At 59.3% G+C, this 6,071-nt stretch overlaps 2 non-coding genes and 1 pseudogene across 2 annotated transcripts in view; all 3 read left to right on the top strand.

Annotated features, from left to right (window-relative positions):
• The first annotated feature begins 1,150 nt into the window (after window positions 1-1,150).
• Window positions 1,151-3,521, top strand: LOC145273995 (small subunit ribosomal RNA; annotated as a pseudogene).
• A 398-nt stretch (window positions 3,522-3,919) lies between these two features.
• LOC145273994 (5.8S ribosomal RNA) lies at window positions 3,920-4,077 on the top strand. The gene has a single exon (XR_013866575.1). It is a non-coding gene; the product is annotated as a 5.8S ribosomal RNA (ribosomal RNA).
• Window positions 4,078-4,670: 593 nt separating this feature from the next.
• Window positions 4,671-6,071, top strand: part of LOC145273998 (large subunit ribosomal RNA) — a 5,726-nt gene continuing 4,325 nt past the window's right edge. Inside the window, exon 1 of the ribosomal RNA XR_013866577.1 lies at window positions 4,671-6,071. This exon is cut by the window's right edge and continues 4,325 nt beyond it. This is a non-coding gene — a ribosomal RNA (large subunit ribosomal RNA).

The following is a 6,071-nucleotide window of genomic DNA, read 5'->3' as shown; positions in this document are numbered from 1 at the left end:
GCGTTGTTGTCGTTTTTTTTTTTTTTTTTTTTTTCCCCTAACGTTCGCCGTCGCACGGACGAAAGGGTGAGAAAAAAAAAAAAAAGCTCGAAAAAGCCGCCCAAAAAAATCGGACCGAGGAGCCGCTTGCGAGAACGCGCCATGTGCACGTTGTCTCTCCTCGGTTTTCCGAGCACGAACACGACGCCGGTCGGTCGGTCGGTCGACGAAGGCGACGACGAAGGTGACGGGAAAATTTACGCCGCCGCTGCCCTGGTCCAGCTCCTCCCCGATGACGGCTGTGATGTTGACGTTGACGTTGGCGACGACGACGACGACGACGGAGACGACGACGACGACGAGACGGCATCGATGGCGACCACGATGACGACGACCTCGACGAGTTCAGTCTGCACCTTGACCTCCGATGTCCGTGTGCACTGCCGTCGTGCTGTTTGTCGTTTGTCGTATGTATCGCTGTCAAGGGTGCCGTTGTCGTTGTTGTTGTCGACGTTGTTGCTTGCTCTCTCGTCTCGGTCGGTTGGTACGTTGATGACGACGACGACGACGAAGACGACGACGACGACGACGAGACGGCATCGATGGCGACCACGATGACGACGACCTCGACGATTCCAGTCTGCACCTTGACCTCCGATGTCCGTGTGCACTGCCGTCGTGCTGTTTGTCGTTTGTCGTATGTATCGCTGTCAAGGGTGCCGTTGTCGATGTTGTTGTTGTCGACGCTGTCGTCTGTTCTCTCTTCTCGGCCGGCTGTGACGTGGACGTTGACGACGACGACGACGAGACGGAATCGATGGCGACCACGATGACGACGACCTCGGCGAGTTCAGTCTGCACCTTGACCCTCGATGTCCGTGTGCACTGCCGTCGTGCTGCTTGTCGTTTGTCGTATGTATCGCTGTCAAGGGTGCCGTTGTCGTTGTTGTTGTCGACGTTGGTCGCTTTCGTTCTTTGAGTCTCGGTCTCGGTCCAAGTCAGGGGAGAAACAAAAAAGAGGCCATCAGCGCGGGCAGCGCGCTTCTTCTGACGGCGAACCCCCTCGAAAAATAAATAAACACGTGCCCGTCGTTGTAGTTGTCTGTCTTATGTCGGTCGGTCGGTCGGTCGGTCTGTCGTTCTGTCGAAACAAAGTCCCAAATTCCAACGATACCTGGTTGATCCTGCCAGTAGTCATATGCTTGTCTCAAAGCTTAAGCCATGCAAGTGTAAGTTCACGCCACGCATTAGAACGGGCGAAACCGCGAATGGCTCAGGAACCGGACCTAATCCTCGGGACCGTATTCCTCCTCGGAGGCGATGGATAACTGTGGCAATTCTAGAGCTAATACATGTGACACAGGCCGCGATCGGTCGGCGCGCCGTCGTCGCCACGCCTCGCGCGCTGGCACCCGCGTCGGCCGTTCCGGGTCGCGGCGCTACATATTAGACTGAGACCGATGCGCGTCATTCCGTCCTCCCGTCGTCGGCGTTCCCGCTCGCGGGTCCGTTCGGTGGCGGGGCTCATAGGGCGGCGCGCTCCGCTTTGGTGACTCTGGATAACTCACTGGTCGATCGCACGAGCTTTCACGCCCGGCGACGGGTCTCTCGAGGGTCCGCCCTATCAACTGTCGACGGTCGGTTAAGTGCCTACCGTGGTTACTACGGGTAACGGGGAATCGGGGTTCGATTCCGGAGAGGGAGCATGCGAAACGGCTACCACATCCAAGGAAGGCAGCAGGCGCGCAAATTACCCACTCCCGGCACGGGGAGGTAGTGACGAAAAATAACGACGCGGGACTCTGTCGAGGCCCCGCGATCGGAATGAGTACACTTCAAATCCGTTAACGAGGACCAACCGGAGGGCAAGTCTGGTGCCAGCAGCCGCGGTAATTCCAGCTCCGGTAGCGTATATTAAAGTTGTTGCGGTTAAAAAGCTCGTAGTCCGAACTCGGGTTCGTGGTCGCGCAAGCGGCCCCGGGGCGGCGGCGCCATCGTCCGTCGTTGACTTTGGTCGTCCGTTCGCATTCCCGGCCCTTTCCGCCGGTGTCAACCGCTAGCATACCCGCCACGCGGTCCTGCCGGCGAGGTGGACGAGGAGGTCGTGATCGGGATCCGGGAAAAAAAAAACAAGTGGTCGTCGGTTCGGTTCCGGGAGTAGTCTAACGGGGGGGTGCTACGTGTGTGTGTTTGGGTGCGTTCATTCGCATCCCCGCACTCTGACCCCCGCGCTTCTCTCCCTCTCCCTTTCCGCGCGTTCCTCTTTTTTTTTGAACCCCCCGGTCCGCTCCGAGTCCCTGCTTCGTGTCTTGTCTGCGCGCGTGTTGCGGTCGGCGGTTTCTCCTCCAAGGGTGCTCTTAACCGAGTGTCCGCGGCGGCCGGTACGTTCACTTTGAAAAAATTAGAGTGCTCAGAGCGGGCTGTTCAAGCTTGCATACGATAAGCATGGAATGATGGAAGAGGGCCTCGTCTACGTCTGTCGGTCTCCGTCTACGGCGAGGCAATGATCGAAGGGAGCGGTCGGGGCCACTCGTATTGCGACGTTAGAGGTGAAATTCTTGGATCGTCGCAAGACGAACTGCAGCGATGGCGTGTGGCAAGCACGTTTTCCTCGATCAAGAGCGAAAGTCGGAGGTTCGAAGACGATCAGATACCGTCGTAGTTCCGACCGTAAACGATGCCGACCGGCGATCCGCCGGCGTTCGCTTCCATGACCCGGCGGGTAGCCTGCGGGAAACCAGAGTTCGGTTCCGGGGGGAGTATGGTTGCAAAGCTGAAACTTAAAGGAATTGACGGAAGGGCACCACCAGGAGTGGAGCCTGCGGCTTAATTTGACTCAACACGGGAAAACTCACCCGGTCCGGACACCGGTAGGATTGACAGATCGATAGCTCTTTCTCGATTCGGTGGGTGGTGGTGCATGGCCGTTCTTAGTTGGTGGAGCGATCCGTCTGGTTGATTCCGATAACGAACGAGACTCCGGCCTGCTAACTAGTGCGCCGATGTCAGTGATTTTTACGGCGGGCTCGGCGTCCTCCGTGGCGCTCGGGTCCGGGTCGGTTTTCTCACGCACTTCTTAGAGGGACGGGTGGCAGAAAGCCACACGAGGCGGAGCGATAACAGGTCTGTGATGCCCTTAGATGTCCGGGGCCGCACGCGCGCTACACTGGAGGTATCAGCGGGGACTTCGCCCCGGCCCGAGAGGGTTGGGAAACCTCTGAACCACCTCCCGTGATAGGGATCGGGGCCTGTAACCAACCCCGTGAACGAGGAATTCCCGGTAGGCGCGGGTCAACAGCCCGCGTCGATCACGTCCCTGCCCTTTGTACACACCGCCCGTCGCTACTACCGATCGAACGGTCCGGTGAGGTCCTCGGATCTGGCCGACGACGCCGCCGGGCAGTGCGCGACGTGTCCGTCACGACACTCGTGCATCTACGCCTCGGCGTTCGATGCCTGGAGAAGACGACCGAACCCGATCGTTTAGAGGAAGTAAAAGTCGTAACAAGGTTTCCGTAGGTGAACCTGCGGAAGGATCATTACCGTTTTCCCGTTCGAGACTGGTTTGTTGTTTTCCGGCCTACCTCCTCTGTCTGTCGGCGTCAACGCCTCGAATGCGCGCAAACAAACCTATAAAAGGCGGAGCGAGAGATAGATTTGTGGTGACGCGGAGGTTTTTAAAGCCCCAGCTCTTCTTGCTTGCTTCCGCGTCTTACCACCTGTTTGTTTTTTCGCCCACCGCAAGTGATGGCCGCTTCTTCTTTGCCTTGTCGCCGCTTTATCGTTTTTTTTGTTTTTTTGCAGCCGCTGTGCCACCGCCGCTAGCTAAAAAAACAAACTACTCGCGACATTGCAATGCCGTCACGCCTCCTCGCACAGACCTCCTCGCACACTACTAAATCTATATAAACAAAAACTAATATAAAAAAACCAAGTGCTGAACCCTGGACGGGGGATCACTCGGCTCGTCCGTCGATGAAGAGCGCGGCCAGCCGCGATAACTGATGCGAATTGCAGGACTCAGTGAACATCGACACCTCGAACGCACATTGCGGCCCCGAGATCCCTTGTCTCGGGGCCACGTCCGGTCGAGAGGCGGAACGTTACATGTCTTTCTCCGTTAACGAAACGACATCTTGCCGTCCCCGTGCCCGCCCGGTCCTCGGCACGGTGGTAACCGGGACGTCGCAGGAGCGAGTGACGAGGGGGAAGAAAAATAAAAAAAGAATTGACTCCTTTCAATGTCTTTTTTTTTTTTAAAACCCTCTCCGGCCTCCTCCTTCGTCTCCCGCTGGCAGACCGCGGAGTCTTTTCCCTTTTCGACCGCGTGAAGAAACACTGTGGAGGAGGAGCAGGAGGAGTCTGTCCGAAAGCAGCCGAAGGGAGACCAAAAAAAAAGTACCGACCTAACCGACTGCCGACGTAAGCGCCGCCTGCTCGTCTCGCTCTCTGCCTCATGAAGGTGTCTCTCAGCGACGCCTCGAGCAGCGCGACGAGCACGGCCGTCGCACCGTAAAAAGGTGGCCGCGTCGTAGGCAACGCAACGTCGGATGGGGAGGACCCACGCTTTTTTTTAATTGTTGGCTTCTTCATTTTCGGTCGGACGGGCGCTATATCGGCCAGCCGTCGTCACACGGAGGGTACCGATCGAGATTCCTCTCCTCCAAACACCACACTCTACTAAAAACCGCCGCCCTCGGCTCGGACGAGACGACCCGCTGAACTTAAGCATATCGCTAAGCGGAGGAAAAGAAACCAACCGGGATTCCCTTAGTAACGGCGAGTGAACCGGGAGAAGCCCAACGCCGAATCCCGTCGCAAGTTAAAGGCTTCGGGACGTGTGGCGCATGGGTCGAAGGCAGCCGTTCGTTTTCGTCTCGCATAGTTCGGAGTTCCCTCGATCGGGGCCGCCCGCGGCGGGTGCCAGGCCCATTCGGTGCGGACGGCGAGCGACGGCCTTCGATCCGAGAGTCGGGTTGCTTGGGAACGCAGCCCAAATCGGGTGGTAAGCTCCATCCAAGGCTAAATACCGGGACGAGTCCGATAGTCGACAAGTACCGTGAGGGAAAGTTGAAAAGAACTTTGGAGAGAGAGAGTTCAAGAGAACGTGAAACCGCCCAGGGGTAAACGGGTGGGACCGCTCACCGCGATCGCGGGGGGACTCAGTCCGGTGCTGCCTAGGCTCGAGCCCAAACTCGATGTGTGTTCTTGAAAGAGAGGCCGTCGCGGCACAGGTCGTCGTTCGTCGTGTCCGCGGGGGACTCGTTCCCCGCGGTTCCAGCTTTTGTGCCCGCGTCGCCGACGAAGGAGACGGGCCGCGTGGATAGCGGGAAGGGAAACGTGGTGACGACCGCGGCGTCGGTAGGTGGCTGCGTCGGTTGGCTGCGACGGAGGGGACTCGTCCTCTCGATCGCTGCTGCCGCCGGGCCCTAACCCGCCGCATCCGTCGCCGCCGCTTCTTCTTTCCTCCTGCTCCCTCCGCGCGCGACTCCGCTGCACCCGTCCCCTTCATCATCGCTCGGCGTAATCATGGCGCGGGCGCTTCGGCGCGACCTCCGCGCGGCCGGCACCGGACGCACTTCCCCTCCGGTCCGTCGTCGCGACCCGTTCCCGGCGTGCAGGTCGAACACGCGGGTTTTTTTCCGTAGGCGGCAGGCGTTTCATCACCCTGAAAACCCCCGTCTTCCCACCTTGTGAAGTCGGGGGCCACCGGCCGTCGGGCCCGCGAACGTAACTGCCCCTTTCTGCCGGGAACGGAGGAAATCTGACACGATCCGTTACACGTGGCGAGCCGGTCCGTTTTGATCCCGCCGGAAGTCGCGTGCGGGCGACGCACTCTGTGTGTCGCTCCTTAGGCGCCCCACCGTCTCGGGCGCGTGCGCGATGAGAGGCGGGATAGGACTGGCGCGGCCTCGCCGTCACGCACCTCGCCGACGTTTCGGGTTCTTGTCGGGGGCAACCCCGCCCGCGCCCGTTTCCGTTTCCGGAGAGGTCGCTCGGCGACGCTTTTTTACTCGAGCCGCCCGCCACCCCGGGTCAGCGACGTGCATCGGCAACCCACCCGACCCGTCTTGAAACACGGACCGAGGAGT

Source organism: Euprymna scolopes, unplaced genomic scaffold (genome assembly GCF_053919585.1).
Source record: "Euprymna scolopes isolate OS-2025 unplaced genomic scaffold, ASM5391958v1 sca239, whole genome shotgun sequence".
Classification (NCBI taxonomy): domain Eukaryota; kingdom Metazoa; phylum Mollusca; class Cephalopoda; order Sepiida; family Sepiolidae; genus Euprymna; species Euprymna scolopes.
This window is presented reverse-complemented; position numbering and strand designations above follow the sequence as displayed.